Raw genomic sequence first — 17,629 nt, forward strand, 5'->3', positions numbered from 1 at the left:
GGCCAGGCCAGGACCAGGAAGATAAAGGTTGGCATCACTGTTACCCGATTTCCCGGTGTTATAATGCTGACACTGAATCAGCCTTCCTGGATCAGAGTCTAACTTTAGCTCCTTATTTATTTATCCTGAGGTATTGTATTGCTGCAAGCACCTCTCCTGGGATGCATCATCCTCCCAGAGGTCCTGGGGGGTGGCTGGTACACAATTAGCAGGAGTATGTTCTCAGCTTGATGTGAGGGGTTTAGCCCATTAACACTGATGGCAGCTGCAGTGCTGATGCTCTGTATATCACCAGAGACAGGCACATGCTCAGCCTCACACCCACCCCAGAGCACCTGCAGGTTAGTGGGAATGAAGCAGTCACAATGCTCACAAAACCCATGGAAGCCTACAGTAACTTCATTGTTTTCAAACATTCAGCCTCTTGAGAAAACGTGCCCAAATTTGAAACATAAACCTGTCCAGCCTGTGGAGGCAGAGCATCCCCTGTTCCCTGAAGAAAGCAGCTGTCTAGAAGTGTGGATTGTGACCCCCACTGTGAACAAAACCCACTATTCCCTTGACCAAGCCATAAGAGCTCTGTAGGCTGCATTACTGCAAAGCAATGCTGCTGTAGGCCTTGGGGGAATGATCAGGGCAGAGAAACGGGTGACTACCGAGGCAGAAAGGAGGCAAAGAGAAGCATTTTCTCCCTGAGAGTCCTTCAGACATCCCTTTTGCAAATCGAAAAGTTACAGTATAGAGCAATATAGGCTCAGCAGAGTTTTAGGGATAGCTGCTCAGGAGGAAAGCAGCCAAGGAGATCTCTAAATGAGCACAGTCGTGCATCATCAGAGTCTGTGCCTGGGCACTCTGATCCAGTGCTGGGGATAGCAATGTCCTGGGGAGCAAAGGTGCTAAAACCAATCTCTGTGCTCCTTATGGAGTCACTCAGGGTCTCCCATAAAGCAGACTTACTACTCTTGTGAAAGAAGTAACAGGTACAATAAAAAACAGATATCCCAGCCAACACCTCTGCCCAGCCCAGCCCAGCCAGCCCCGAGGGGTGATGAGAGGACTCTGGTCCAAGACACAGCACGTCCTTCTACCACTTCAGCTCCTCAGGGCAGGATCTAACCCTCAGCACAAGCAACCACCACCTCTTGAGACCACCACAAGGACACAATTTTCCTTACACCACACAGGGAAGTGCTGCCACAGTTTGGGGAAGAGCCAGCCAGCCCCGCCTGGTGCACCCAGCTGCCCTCGTGGGTGGCAAGTTCAGCTTCTTTACTAAGAGGTCAAGTCTTGCTGTCCTTAAAAATATGAGCAGTGATTTCCCTCCAGATGTATCCCCATAGTTTGCTTAACTTAAAAAAACCTGTTCAAAAAATCCTGAGGCATTGACTGAAATAATTTCTCAGACTCTCAATCTAGTCTTAGAAAGCAACCTGGAAATGACATTCTCATTAATTACACCCCATGTACCTGGAAAACGACAACATTGCCAAGCTGAGTGCAACAAGAAAACAGAAAACAGCTTGGGCAGGTGAGTACCGAGCACGCTGTCGTGAAAAAATCCTTGTCCTCACCCAGGGGAGAGTGGCCAGAGCCCAGTGAGGAGCAGGAGCAACACTGATGGCAACAGACCATTTCTGCACTGGAGCCACAGCAAGCAGTGGGTAGCAGCACCTTGCAGTCACACCCAGCCACCACACAGAGAGAATTTCTGGCAATGTTTTCCCTTGTGAAGGCAAGACAAGCTCAGCCCGGACAAGTCATTTCTCCTTGCTTACTCTTTGAGCTGCCATCAGTGCCGTGTGATTGGTTACTGGAGCTGGGGGGTTTCCCCACCACGGCACAGGACAAAGTCAGGGGTCTGCCCCTTGGTGACTCCAGTGCAAGTCAGTAGGAAATAGATGCAATCTATAAACACCAAAAACTGGGAAAAACTTTTGGTGTGTTTCCACTTTGGCAGAAAGCTTTGAAAATTCATAAATGAAGAACATGAAGGGAAGATAGTCCTCTCTAAACTGGGAAAAAATCTGGTTAGAGTGAGTGATGAAGGGGGTAAAACAGCTTAATGACAGATTAAAACAAGCTAATGAAGGACTTGGGAAACCTGGGTTTACCGGTCTGCAATGGACCCATAAACTTCTCCAGACCACCGGTGAAACTGGAGAACAGCACTTACCCAAAACTCAGGAACACTCACCAGAACTTGAGCAGTCGGGTTAAATCTCATTGAAGCTGGAAAACGCGCTCCCTTCCCTGGAGCTGTCAGCTGAAAGAGCAGCGTTTGTGCCCCAGCCTGGAACCTGAGACACCCAGCGGGTGGGGCTGGCACGGCCCAGGCTCCATCCCACGGCTGCCGGCGGAGAGGAGGGATGGGAGCTCCGGAGAGCGCAGCCAGGGATGCACAGCACGGCCCAGACCAGAGCCAGGGCTGTGCACGCTGATGGTGCTGGGAGAGTCCATAAAAACCAGCCACGAATCTGCTCCTGGTTGTCCAGTTCTCCTGCGTACAACCAAACAAGACCCTCATACGTCCTTTAGTAACAGCAATAAAAGCTGCAGTAAGAGAAAAAAGCTACTTGAGAACAGCTTCTTCTGTCCCTGGAACAATTTATAAGCTATTCCTTTTTTCCTTCTCTCTTTTTTTTTTTTTTCCTTGTTTCTTTTAGAGTGACTCAGAGCAAAACCTTATTTCCACCAGACCTTTACCTGAAAGCACAACCCACATTTTCTTGCTGAGCCCTGAAACATCGCCCTGGCAGGGAGGGATGAAGCAGATTCCTGCTGCCAGAGCTACTGCTGGGACTCAGAGAGGTCACAAGCAGGAGCAACAGAGCTGAGCATGGCATACAAATCCAGCACTCAGGCAGGCTGGGACATCACACGGGGGCTGGTGCAGAAGCTGACACAAGTAACCAGCAGCACTGGTGGCTCCACTGGTTTTTCTTGGCATGGTTCTGCTGCCTTCTGCCATGTAGAGGGAATAACCTGGTTTCATTCGGGAGCTGTTTGATTTAAGAACGTGCACCTCTGCAGGTTGGAGCTGTGCAGACAGGCTGTTTTCATGAGAGAGAGAGTGAAAATAGAGCAAAGTTTCAGAAAGAAAGTTTATTTTGAAGTATTTCCTACCATCTGGTCAGCTTATACTTTTAAAAGTTCAATTATCTTCTGAGATAAACTTACTAGCCAAATTAGGAAACTAAATACAATTATTAAGGCATAAGAGAACAATTTCAGATTTGCTTTGAGTGCCAATCCAAATTTAACAAGCCCAGAGATCCTGATGGGTAATTCCAGAAAGATCCTTCGGCTTCATTTCAAACTAGAAGAACAGATGAATGCCTGGTATATGATTTACATTTATTCTCATGTTTTTAATCAAAACTTACACAGTTGTTTTAGCTGGCCAAAACCAGAACCAGGATTTTATAAAAATGTATTCGATTTCTCCATGGAATTGAGGGATTTGAGCAGCTCTGCTATTGAAGTGCTTCACAGTGTGCAACCCAAAGTCTGCAAACCTGGGGAAAAATTCCATGTACCCCAGCATTTTGCAGAGTGATCTTTTATCCAGATGGTCTCCCAACAGCTAGATTAATCTTCTCAAGAACTTCTTTATGGGAAAAAACCCCCAAACTTAAAAGAAAACTTCCTCTAAACTCTTGCCAAGGGTTCAGAATCCTCTGATTTTACACAACAACCTGCATCATTAACACTTCCCCTGTGGTTCCTCAACCTGACACACACCCAGTGCTGGTCATGAATCATGTAGTGATGCCCCTAAATGATCACTTACCCAACTGGTTTCCAACAGGAACAACATATTCATCAAAAGGGACTCAAAGCTAAAATTATCAAGACTGAAAACATCAGGATGCCACAACACCGCTGGTGAAACTTGGTGTCAGAAATGTTTCACCTTTAGATGAAACACATTTTACGTTTTCCTGTGTACCATGTGGGCTCCTGGACAGCACAGGCCAGCGGTGTTAATTAGGAGCAGTGCAGTTGCTGACCACCAGGCAAGAGACATCGGTTTCTTGGGCAGGGAGGTGATTCCCAAGCTTAGTTTATGGATTATTGATGCTTTCATGTCTAAAGGGCAAAGTCCAGAAAGTGTGAGGGGAGTGCTGCTGGCTTTGATAGTGCTACTGGAATAAACCCACAACACAGAGCAAGACCTACAATTCAAAGCTGCCTGTACTTAGACATTCTCAAGTCCCATATTCCAAGGAAAATCTTCAAAAGCCTTGACAACTTTTCCCCAGCAGAGTTGTTACAGGAACAAAAAGATAGCATTTAGAGGAGAATGTGCATTTGAATCCCTGATGGAAAAACACGCTCCTCTTGCAGCAATTTTTGTTGCTGTACTTTTGTACGGGGGCTCAGAAAAGTTTGATTTTGCAGTTTAGCATGTTGAGGCCTCTCAGCGCTCGCTGTCGGAGGGTGCCGATTACCCAGCTTCATTCATCAAAGTGTCACTTTTCTGACAGCCATTAATAAATATACTGCCAGAGCCCCTCACACCTGGCAGCCATGGCACACTGCAACACGCCGCTAACCTAATTTGCTAATTGCTGCTTTCCCCATTAATTTTAGTCTGTCTTGTTTGGTGTTGACACAGAGGGAAAAAGAAATAAGTGTGAGAGAAAAGCAGGCAAGAAAGAAAGCATTTGGTGATTTCTGTTTATTTGCTCATTTTTTCCTCACCCTCCATCACCTTTTACTCTGGAACAGCAGCTTCTGTGAGCCTCATTTTGCATTTGCCCTTTCTGCCAGAAGGCTGTGGACAATCCTAATTTTGGTGCTGCTGGGTGAAGGGTTAATAATCCACACCCCCTTTTTATTACCCAAACCCAAGCCCAGACTTTAGTGCCTCCAGTTCTGCCAGACCTCCTCCCTGACCCCCAAAGCTGCCCACACCCAGTCAGAGGCTGCACCCCACTGAGCCCATGGGTGCTCAGGTCTGGCTCTGCCAGTGCTTCACACCTGCCAAAATCCCTGCTCTGTTAATTCAATTCCTGGCCACTCTCAAACAGAGATCACTCAGTTCCATTAATCATGTGATTCTCTGATAAATCTCCTCTTTAAGGCTCGAGCCCAAACCAAGTCCTCTGTGGCTGAGCTGGGCTGAAACGCAGGTCTCCAGCCGAGGTCAATTAAGACGAGGAGTACCAGACCCATCAAGCCTTCAGGCAATGATGAATTGTTGTTGCAGTGCTGGTAAAAGTCTCCCTGCAGGACACTCACCAAGCTGTTGTACTTGGACCACACATTGGGGTCCATATGCTCCAAAGCTTTCCTTTGCCTGATTAGATCCAACAACGACGTTCTTCACCCACCTCTCCAGCTGCGGTGGCTCTGCCTCCTCTTTCCAGGAGTGGGGCACGAACACGCTGTGGAACACAGGCTCTTCAGGCTCCAGGTAGATGCTTGGCCACAAATGCCCGTCTAAGGAAGCATAAAACTTGTGTTCTGCAAAGGTTTCCAGGTCAATCATCCTTTGCTTTAATTAATGAAAGAAATGGGCACATCTAACACAAAAAGCTGAGAGCTGTGTGTATCCTCCAGTCTCCTCAGCCTGCCAGCCTGGATTCTTGTTTCAAAGGCTGTTTTTAAATACCAGCTGAAAGTGTGAGATTCCTGATCCCTTTGGGTAACCAGAGCCTCCCACTGCCAAGGCACTCAGACCCCAACCACACAACACTTGCAATGAGACAGACGATCCTCTCTCAGCCCAAGAGCCTTGTCTGGAAGCAGATATCCAGAACAGCTTCCACTGTTAACCTGTGCTGGATCCAGACATTTCTGATGTCTTATAAAGACCTGGGAGAGAAGAACATGGATGCCAAATACCGCCAGATTCCACCTTGACCAAGCATTTGCAGCCCGTTTCCCACACACTGGATATCCCAGGCTCAGGGGTAATTCCAGCACTGGGGACACGTACCAGGAGCAGTTGCAGCCAGCTGCAACAGGATATTAGGAAGAAGAGTTTTGCTGCTTCTGAAAAGAGTTTAGTGCGAACCCAATGTTATTCCTTTAAAGCAGCAGAGGGTATAAATAGACTAAAATTGGATCATGTCACCAGAAGTGTCAAAAGCAGGAATAGTTTAGGTTGTTTCAAAGTGTTGAGTGTGTAGGAAAACTACTTCTTTGAATCAGCATTTGTATGACTGCTGCTTGGGGACCAGCTCGGGTCTGGAAGCAAGAGTCAGCCTAATATGCTAATTCAGGACATTGGATAATGTTTTTTCTACCCCTGAAACACATGTGTGTGTCCTTTTAGCTCTTCTGGCACTTAAAACTGTACTGATATTTAGTTTCACAGTGGCACAGCACTCCTCACAGCTGGCAGAAGTGTAACCCACAGCTTTCCTTAATGCACTGGTGGGATCTTTCTGTGTTTCACCTTTACCCAGAACACCTGGCTTGGTTCATATTCACCTTGAAAGGTCCACCACAGCGTTGGGCTGCTGCTCCACAAGGTCCCAGCTCCCAAGGAGCTGAAGGAGACCTGCCACAGGCAGGGCCTTCAACTTCCAAGGGCCTTAGAAGTAAAATATACTATGCTGTTCCAAGTGAAGTTAAAAGGGCCCAGTAAAGAGTAACAGCATTTCAGCTTTTAGCCAAAAGCTTCAATTCATGGTCCTTTAAAGTTAAATTTATTGCCTCCATTTAGCAATGTCCCTGTAAAAATCCCGTCTGGCACAGAAAAACCTGTGTGCAGCTCAGCAGTGCTATGGCAAACAAAATATTTCATCCCAGGGATCTAGCTATGCATCCATCTGCCTTTATTTAGGTCCTTGTGTCTGTTTATTCCCTGCGGTGCTCAACGGCTCCAAGCAGTGGGGCAGCACAGGTTATCACACTCCCCACTCCTCCAGCCCAGCATCTCCTGCTGCCTGATGAAGGGCTGACCACCAGCAGGAGAACCTCCAACATATCATTTACCCCTGTGGCTGTGACCCCAGGGAAGTACACAGCTTTGTACAGCTCTCCCAGTGCAGACAGAACAAGAAAAACCAGATGGGGCAGAGCACAAGCAAAATGATCCATGTTCTACCCACCAGTATGAGAACTCCTATTTTTCAGAAGTCAGGGTTTCCTCAGGGCTTTGACTGCTCTGCAGTATCACCCCTGCCCGTTAAAGATCCAATTCATACTCTTGCTTAAGACTCAACATGCCCTGTGTTTGCCATAAGTGTTGTCTTGGACACTGGAACCAAAAGGGACCTTTCCCAGGGAGAGTTTTGTCAGAGCGGGTGTATTCAGTGTAAAAAATTTTGTTCAAGAGCACTTTCTGACAAAAGAGAACATAAAGGAAAGCATTTTGTTGAAAAATACCAGGTCTGTTGGGGAGGAAGTCCTTTCATCTTCCATGCTCTGGGTTGGTTTTATTACTCTGCGAAGCCATTTTACTGAATTAGTATCGTAATCATGGCACTGTAATGGGGGTATCGAACGCTGCAGCAGGAGCCAGATCCCTCAGCTGGTACCAACCAGCATGGCTCCATTAACTTCACTGGAGCCAATTTATATCAGCTGAGGATCTGCCCTTTAGTTTTTACTATGGGAAAGCCAGACTACAAATGGGAGAAACCTATATTAAAAACAAATATCTTCAATCACAGCAGCAGGAATGCAGGAAAATATTGGCTGAGTCAACTTTTATAGCAATGTTTTCTTTCTCTCCTGAGTGCTCAATTTTGAACACTCCCCTATAAAATTTTCCAAGCCTGGAGCAACTTTCTTCCTTCCTTCCTTCCTCACCTGATGGAGGCAACGGGGCTCTGGAGATTCTGTGTCTCTTTGCCCACCTCGGGGAGCTGGCAGCATCCCCACGTTGAGACAGCCCCAGCCTGCAGCCATGCCACAGGACAATTGTGCAAAGGGAGATCAGGCCACAAACATCTGCTGTTCCCAGGCTGCGTGACCCTTCCCACGAGGAGAAGGTTGCTCCACCAGCCCCCTTTGGAAGGCCACCAGGTCCCCCATATGAAAGCACACTGAAGAGTTCAGGGCCCCTCAGCAGCCTTGCGGTAAGTGCCTTTTGTTCAAAGCCCAGAGCTGTTAATTAAAGACCGGTGATTAATGATTAAACTCCACGTGGTTCCCATCTCAGGCTTAAAAAGTCCTAGGGATGCTGACTTTGCTGAAGGCTCCGGTGCGAGGTTCTGGGACATGAGGAGCTATTTATAGAGAAGTCCATCAGAGCTCTGAAAGGAAGTGCTCCTTCCACATAATTAAGAGGGAAAATACCATTTCCAAAAAGTAGAAAGGTCAAATATTCAGAATAGGTAAACAAGCTCTCTGCCTGAATAAGCCACAGCCAGAAATGAGAAAATCTTTCTGTGTGCACTTTCCCCAACCAGCTGTTTTCAGCTCTTGGACTCGGGTTTCTATGGCAAATATTCTCTCTTTGGGAGTTCAGAATTCATTGTCCATAAAGCTCCTGGATCCTCACCTCTGCTCATGAATAGTGAACACAAAGGGCTTGACATGCAGGATCTGACACACTCTTCAGGGCAGTGTGTACTCAGTGCCAGGGGTTGCTCTTAAAGGGCTTTCCAGTTGCATTGCTGTGCAGGGCACATTTAGATAAACACCCTACAGGTCACAAAAGCTGTCCCACCCAGACAAGCATGTTAAGAATAACACAGAAGGGCCCTTTGCAGTCCAGCTCCTCAGTCCTTGAAGCTGGTGCAAGGTGCTTGGCTTTCCTGAATGCTGCTATATTCATACTATTCTACAACTTTCTTAAATACCCTGAAAAAGTTTAAAACAAAGCAAGGGCTGTCCAGGACTATTACTGAATTGGTCTGCTGTGGCCAGCTGGATGCATCAGTCCTTCCTGAATTACAATCTGAGCACTTCAGGGTAGGATCTGGACCTCCCAGCTTCCAACTCTCACATTGGACAATGCCAGAAAAGTTACATTTGGCTTCTGCTGCCCTCCACTGTGAGTGAAGGATGTCAGGGCAGCACAGAGCCACACTCAGACCTGGCCCAGCCACCCAGCGTGAGGGAAGGAGGCTCCAAACAGAGCCTGCCTCAGCTCAGGGTAGGAAAATTCAAATCAGGGGGAATCTTTCTTGAACATCTGCACTACTGTGGCTGAATTCTGTCTGAAGTTTTAAAAACTGTTTGAAGTTTTATTATTATAAGACATCGGAAATACGAATACTTTGCTCAGGCCCCTAGACTGGGACATTACTGACCAGTTACAGACCAGGTGCCTTTCCCGATTATGAACTCTCTCTCTGACCACATTCAATTAGAGAAGGCTTGATTTATGCTCTGTATGTTAGGGAGTAGCCTCTCTTCTTATAAAAAGGTATATAAACATGCTTTGACAGCTCCTCATTTGCTTCAGTCCAGCATCTGATTTACTGCAGTCCACAAATCATAGGAACAAAGAGCCCCTGGGACTGCTCAGACCCCAGCTCCTGCTCAGGGAGGGACTATTGGCAGTGCTGCCCCAGCTCAGCCATGGCTGTGGCCCCACAAAGCCCCTCTCCTGTGCTGTAAACACACAAGCAGTCACTTCTTAATCAAAGGCAGTTGTGTTGCTGAGAGTTGCCTTGCCCTGCATAAACTCACGCTGATTTTTCTGACCAACATCTCGTCCCTGTCTGAAGATGGGTTACAAGAAGAGAGGCTCCATGAGCTGTAGATGCACTGGCCTGAGCTGATTATGGTTGGTCCTGCTCATTGCCTTTCCTGCAGACTGGAGCAATGTCAGCCTTTTCACAGCCATCAGGGAGCTCCCTCAGCTCACCCTGATGCTTCACACACATCAAACAGCCCCACAATCTCATTTGCTGGCTTTTTCATCACCTACAAGTGAATTCCATCTGACCCCACAAACCCAAATGCATCCAGTTTCTCTGAGAAGTCCCTAAATAGTTGTTTTCCCACCACTTTCTGCCCCTTTCCTTCCCCTGTTTATCTTGACAAGAACATTGTGTACCTTTTCTTTGGTTTCACACCACTGCTGTAATCCACCCTTCTGCTGAAACACTGCATTTTCAAGATCTGAGTTAAAACAAATGAACATCCTCTTAGATAAACATTGCCAAGTCTGAGTCCCATTGCCACTCTTTTACATTTTCAGGTCTCCCTGCAGAATGAAAATTTTAAATTGTGGTTTTGGGGGGGTCCCTCTCCCTGTCCTTCAATCATACTTGTGGGATGCAAGTTAGACATGTTTATGTTGAAAATCTTGGTAGGAGTTCTCAGAGCCTAATTATTCCCTATCAACGAATAATAAATCCTAGACAGCTTGCATAGGCTTCAGGAGATTGTGATTATCCCTTTTTGACCTCAACAGCCAAAAAATTAATATACATGTATGGGTTTTTCCTAATGTAAATGGACAATAATTGAACGTGGAGTCAATGAGCACATCTTGTTTTCAAAGACCATAAAACATCCCATTTTTCCCTCCATGGCATAAATTGTGAGAAAGGATTGTTCTTCAGAACTGCTCACACCACTGCCTTCCTGACAAGCACCCAAGAATCCCGCTCCACGTTTCCCTGGAATTCCTTTCACAGCGTGTTTTGCACTGCTGTCTCTCAGGTTTCATGGTCTTTCCACGAACGTGTCCTACAAGACACTCCAGAGCTTTAGCACATATTCCACATGCGCCTGCTCCATGAGCAGACACACGTTTGGGTTTTGGCTGGTGGCTGCTATCACTTAAGCTGTGTGGTTTCAGAAATGTCTTCTTACAACTCTGTTAGTAAAGGAGTGGCACTTCTCCTTCGCCCATACTGTTACAGGGCTGGAATTCATTAGGTGGTTTTTCTCTGCTTTGTTTTAGCCTGTGCAGGAATGTGTTTGCTACGCAGTGCCCCAGGCAGCTCAGCAGCAGCAGGGCTCGAGCCCAGGCATTGCAGGATCATGGAATACTCAGAGACCGTATTAAAGTCACAGACACTGTGTGTATATCCTTATCCATCCACAGTGATAGTTCTCCTGGCTCCAGGACTAAAATATAAAGTGCTTCCTGCAAAGAAATGGAGCCATTAGTGGGTAATTAATGCAAGCCTGGAATGCTAAAGCAGCATGAGTAATAGGTCTTTTGAAGTTTGGCCACAAGAGGAGGTGGGGAGAATCTCACATATCAATTTGACCTGACTCAAAGCTTTAACCAGCAAAAGGTCCAAAATGACATAAAATAAAGGTTCTAGCCTGGAGGATATGGTCACTTGTGTTTAAGGTCTCATAGCCATGAAACCAGGCAGAAGAGCATTCCCTCTCCCATTCCCTGGCAATCAGGGCATATGAAGAACCCCAGGGTCCTCACAGAATTATGTAAAACAGTCAAGTGAAAATACAATTTATCTGCTTGTTTTTAAAGATAGGTTTTCTTGGAAGAGCTCTTTCCCCAACAAATAGCTTTCTTCTACCTGGTAATGGGGTGATCCATCTCCCTCCACTCTGTGGACCCTGGGAAAACAGGACATCAGCCTTTGGACAGTAAATTTCAGGAGTTTGTGGGAAAAATAAAACCCTGGATCGAATCGAAGGTTTTACCTAAATAATGTGTCTTTCAGTAAGATCAAAAAGTGCCAAAAGAAAGGCATGATCACATACTGAAGAGCAAGTTTCTAATAGAGCTAGAAAACTGTCTGCCTTGAGTGGTGAGAAGAGCCAGAGCTCTCCATAGCCCACAAAGCCAGAGAAAGCAAGTGTGGGTTACACCACAGCTTTCAAACTGATTGTAAAAAGGGATAAAACTTCAAAAGACATAATCCCATCGTCTGTTATTCCGAAGTAAATCCAGCAACTTTGTGGAAATCAGGAGTGGGTTACTCCGGATTTAAGTGAAAGGAGTTTTGCCTGATGCTTTTAATAGTTGCAACAGAACACAAACATCTGGGTCCAATTCCCCACTGATCCGAGCCCTTAGTTACCACAACTGTAAAATACCTTTTTCACTGGAGAGAAAACCAGCATGAAGTGTTTTTGTGCTGACAAACACCATTACAATGAAGCATCACCTAGACCCAAGCCCAGCCAATTCCCTTTGTTCCCAATTTTCACAGGCACCGAAGGCTTGTCCTCACTTAAGCAAAGCAAGTCAGTAACGTGACAATGGAAGATAAATGTCCAATACATGAACACCAGAGGAAAGACTTAGGATGTGTTTGTAACCACAAGGATAGGTCCGTTCCAGAGTGGGAATAATTAGCCCTTTAATTAAACTTATCTTGCTGCTAGACAAGAGCAATGCTCAGCAACACCTGGCCTGGAACATTCCCGTCTCTGCAGGCAGCAGATGGAGCGCACAGACACGATCCACCTCCCTCCTACCAGGTCCACAGTTGCCTGTGCCAGTAATTAAGGCCTGGGACAATGTCTGAATTATTGAGGACATCACCAGACATTTCCTTGTCTGATTTGCCCTCATTAAGTGAAGCTGCACTTTTCTTTTTGCTGATTTTCCCCTCATCCTTTCCCCCCTTTCCTGCCATCCTGCTGTTACATTCCTCCATTCCTGTCCAGGGCAACACAGACATAAGCTCAGATTTTGCAGCAACTTGCAGGCAAGTACTTGCTGGGGGCTTCAGCAGGGCTTTGCTGAGACAAATTCATCCAGGTGACAGCCAGTACAGGCCTGAAAGTGTTAGCCTCCAAGTTAACTGCTTCTTTGACCCCTTCTTGGTGCCCTGAAGGGGAATTAATGGAGATGTCAGGCCTCTGGGATCTTTTCACGTCCCTCCTGAAATCATTACAACATAATGACAGAACAGGGGCAGGTGAAAAGTTTAGCTGCTCCCACAACCCTCCTGCTTGGGAAAAACAGAATGCAGGAACAAATCAAGTATATTTAGCAATGCAAAATATGTAAAAGTATACTTAGTGTCGTCCAGTGATTATAATTTTTCCATGGATTAGGCTATTTGAACCCAGGTAAACTTCACACATCCCATTATCCCACAGCAAGTGGCTTCTTGTTATAGCTATATATCACACAAAACTTTAAATTAATTTGCTCATATTAATTCTGTGACCTGATGAATTTTTTTGACAGTCCTTACTCTATCTGGTGAGAAACAGTGATGAGCTGTTCTCTATTTAGTTTCTCCTGGAAACTCAGGCTCTTATGCACCTCTGGAACAGGCAGGTTTCCTTCTCCCAGCTGAAGGATCCAAAGTTAATGTCTCTATAAAGAGTTACTAATTATATCGTGCATTTGATCACCTCCACTTCAGCTTTTCTGCTCTAACCACACACTTGGGATGAGGACTAAAACCTCACAGACTATTCAGAGTTTGGGTACATCAAAGATATCCACAGTGAATGGGCAGCTGAGACATTTCTACAGAAATGACTCCCAGATCTCTTTCCCTGAGCACAAATGTCTTGCTTAAAGACCATTACTGAAAATAATAAAAAAAAAAAAGTTAGGACTGATTTTCTCCATTTCGTTTGCTTTGCGTTTAACAACGTGCAAATTTATCCACCTCTTCAGCACTCACTCAACATCAAGAGATTTCCTAATTCTTTGTCCAGTGTAATGCAATAGTTAATCTCAGAATTTCTTTCTTAACCCTCTCACTGGGACACGGCTGAACTAACCACTGACAAAACAGCTTTCACAGGACCAAACTCTGCTGGTCTGAACAGAAGGTCACATTTTAACTTAAAACCCTCCTTTAAACAGTCATAAATTCAGAGGTGTTGGCCTTGTGCTTGTTGTGGGTGAAACTCAGAAAGCTGTAGAGCATGTGGGAACACACGAATTTTAACCTTAAATCACTTGGATTCTAGGCCATGGCTTACCTTGAACTAGATAAAAATCAATCCACTTTTCTCAGCAGCTTGGAAAAGCTTCCTAGTTTGCTTGCAGTGAAAAATTTCCATGAATTACCCATTCAGTGGTTTCAGTTTTGTTTAGGTATATTCTTTATCTGAACCATCTAGTCAAGAACAAAATCAGGAGCCAAATTAAAAAGATACTTGCAATCCTCTTGGTGTAACAGTTTTGCACATCCCACGTGCCCACATCATCCATTCCAGCAGGGCTCAGCGAGGAGCAGACAACTTTGAATGGCACAAGGAGAGCTGCATCTACGATTTCTATAATGGCATCATCTCACAGGGGCATCTTAAAATCTTGGAAAGTCAACTTTTACTGGCCTTCAAATTTAGACTGTAAAGACAATGAAAAAAAAGCCCCAAATATTACAATTGAGAAAGGCTTACAATTAAGGTATTAGAATTGGCTGACTAATAATAAAACTGGGCTCATTAATATGTTCTCAAAGAAGCATGCCAGCTTTCTGGGGTGACATTAATCATGGCTTGCAATTACTCACTTGAAAAGTCAGCATGAGAAACTAAAGCTTGATGTTTCATCCATTTTAGTACACATTCTTTCTGTAAAAAGTCATACCAGAATTTAGTGGTTATTATTCTCTTGTTAGCAAAGGTTCTCCCATCCCATGGAGCAACAGATTTGGAGTCTGTTAACATTAACCAAGAGAGAAAAATAATTTTCTAAGGTGAGCTGGCCCAAGCCCCAGAAAAAACAACAGACATAAATCACTTAACAAAAAGTGAGTGCTTTTTAATCAATAATTTTTTACTGAATCAAAAAAAAAAAAAAAATTAAAAAATGAGGATGAGTTTGTAACTGATTCTTTTACGAGGATTATTTGACTTGGACTAATTTCTATTTTTCAGCTGTGAGAGTATCACTGAACATAAACCAGAGCATAATGGCCCAAGAAGTGACCTGTAAGTTTGTTTTGTCTCTCCATTTGTTATAATATCCTGCTGAGTTACATCCATAATTTAAAAGAAGTAAAGATCACTAAGGTAAAAGAGAAAGAATCTGTCATCACATTTATTTTTTGTCGAGAAGCAGACAGGAATTCTAAGTATAAAAAAATGGAGGGAGAAAATGAAGCAAGAAGGTAAGGTGAGTTACCTAGCACTAAATTGGACCACAAAATGACACAGGAGGAATCTACAACAGCCCTGACAGGAGTCACATCTAAATCTCAATGGAACTGTTTGAATGAGCACAAGAGAAATACAGCTTGTGTCTCTGCACAGAAATGGTAAAATATTTTGATCTTTTGTTTGTTTTAAATAAAGGGTGAAGATGGCACAAAATTCCCAGTGGATTTAGGTGCTATTCCTCTTTGCCTTGCAGCTCATCTCCTTTCCAGCTTGCACAGAGCAAGCAGATCTGCAGGCAGCCCTGAATACAGCTGATACATACAACCAGAGGGGTGGCTGGCCTCATTTGCATATGCAAAGTGGAATGAGAGTTTATTATTACTAGAATATTACTTGAGATGTTTGTTAAATTCAGTTACAATTTTAGGCAGTACCTTAACAGAATCCTTTTAAAGGCATGTGTCCAGATGAACAGAAGTAGACTGAGTCAAATCCTGCGCATCCCACACCAGTGTGGAAATGCCTCTGGAGAATTCCTCACTCTCTTACAGGAAGCTGGAACCATTTGTATCATTCCCTCTTCCTGCCTGTTCCTGGGATAGAGACAGGCACAGTTTAGAAAACATTTGTGCAAAGGCAACTGGGAATATTTGCACCCCAAAGCCCATGAGCCCCAATGTGTTTATGTCTCCAACAACCTTGGCTTGTGCAAATGCAGTGCAGTTGGGATCAGTGATTATTTTCTTTAAAAGAAATGTTTGTTACAGGGTTATCCAGTTTTATTCAGAAATGGGGGGGAAGCCTCAAAACCTAAGTCTTTCTTCCAAATATTTTTTGCAGTTTCCTTGAACTGTGAATCCTGGCAGCAGTGCATGACTTTCCTGCTGTCCTCAGGACACAAATGGAGAGATGAATCTATTCTCCACAGGTTTTATGTCCAAATACAGTTGTGGTTCTGGAAAGTCAAGAGGAAAAAGATAAGGCTGATCTCTCAGTGATAAGGAGACCTTTGGGTACAGGTGAGAAGATGGCTCTGCCTGACAAAGGAACACAGATCCTACAAACACCATCATTGCTGGTATAAGGCAGGACCCCAAAGAGATGTTGTAGGAAAAGAAAGGCAACATCTCAGTGCCTGAGCACTGCCTCAAAAAGCAGCAGAGGCCCATCAGCAGGAGAAAAGGAGCTCCCGGTTGTAGGGAATTACAACAGATTCATTCTCTGTGTACATGAGCCTCTTCTGAAGGCTGTCCCCTTGCAGGGATGTACAAGAGCAGCCATGCAAAACAACACGACAGAAAAGGAGAAACCCCATGGGACTAAACACAGACCTGGTGTGAACATGAGCACGAGAGCTCTGATTTGGCAAAAGGTCAGTTGTTGATGCCCACAATGGGTTTGCCCCTCTCCCTGAAGGTGAAATGGGGGATTTCTCCCTCTCTGTGCCATGTTTGCTCCCTGAGCTTCAGCTGTGAGGGCTCTTGGCCCCCTGCAGCCCAAAGAGACCTTCTGCCCATGCATCCACAATCTGGGCACAATTAGGAACACAGATTGACCATTAGGTCCTTTATTAATCTACTCCAATTTCTACGTGTAACAGCTCATTCCACTGCTTTGGCTACTGGCCCCTAGCATAACAAGTTACATGGGACTTGTCTCATCAAAATATCATCATGTCTAAATAGAGGATCTGTCTGAACCACAGTGAAAATGAGTAATGATCACAATTATGAGCTGTATAACAGTCCAATAAAATCTAATTAAAATGATCCACATCCCATCTGCCAACAGCACATAAGCAACACCAGTCATGGGGGGGTGGGCAGGGGAAGAGAGTAAATAACACTCCCTTAATTTTTAAAATATGAAATATTTCATGGTGAAAAAGCTATTTACATTTTATAAGTAGCTCCAAACTGTGCTGCCAATGAACTTCTGTGATGATTGGAGATTCATCACCCTTAACTTAGGAGAAATTTTGGGGGCTGCTCCCTGGGAAAAAAAAATCGTATCACAGAATCATAGAATAGTTTGGGTTGGAAAAATCTTAAAGATCACCTATTTCCAATGCCCCTGGTGTGGACAGGGACACCTTCCATTAGACCAGGTTGCTCAAAGCCCTGTCCAACCTGGCCTTGAACACTTCCAGAGATGGGGCATCCCAAGAAGTTCCCTCAAAATAAGTTGTTCAGAAGAGCCTGAGTGCTTTGACTTTAACAGAGGCGTTAACCAGCACCCTCTTGTAACACCTGATTAAATTGCCTTTGTGTTCTACTCTGACAGGTGGATGAAACTTCTCCATTACATGGCTGGGTTTTCTGGTTGGCTCTCCAGTGCTTTGGCCTTACACAAGAGGTGGTTCCTGAGGGTTTGAACCACTCCCTTGCCCCATTGCTGCTCCAGCTTTCATCCAAGCGCTGCTCAGCTGAAACGAAACCAGTCTGGGCAGCCCTTTCTGCACTTACCAAAACTGACACCAAGGAGCAGATGTGGGCCTCTCTTCCAATCTGGAAGTCCTGGGATCATTTCTCAGCCTTCACCCTGATGTTTTCAATCATAAGTGCTCCTGATTACTCATAAAATCTTCCCAAACATACCTTGCTACATCAGCCTGTTAGCACCTAGTTCTTGAACTTCATCCTTGAAAACCTCCCTAACTCTGCTCCTTCTGCCACGCTCCATCTCTCTCGAGGTGCACACCTGCCTTCCCATC

This window comes from Corvus kubaryi, unplaced genomic scaffold (assembly GCF_017639235.1).
Source record: "Corvus kubaryi isolate FWS band 111438036 unplaced genomic scaffold, C.kubaryi_AGA036_p1.0 134, whole genome shotgun sequence".
Classification (NCBI taxonomy): Eukaryota; Metazoa; Chordata; class Aves; order Passeriformes; family Corvidae; genus Corvus; species Corvus kubaryi.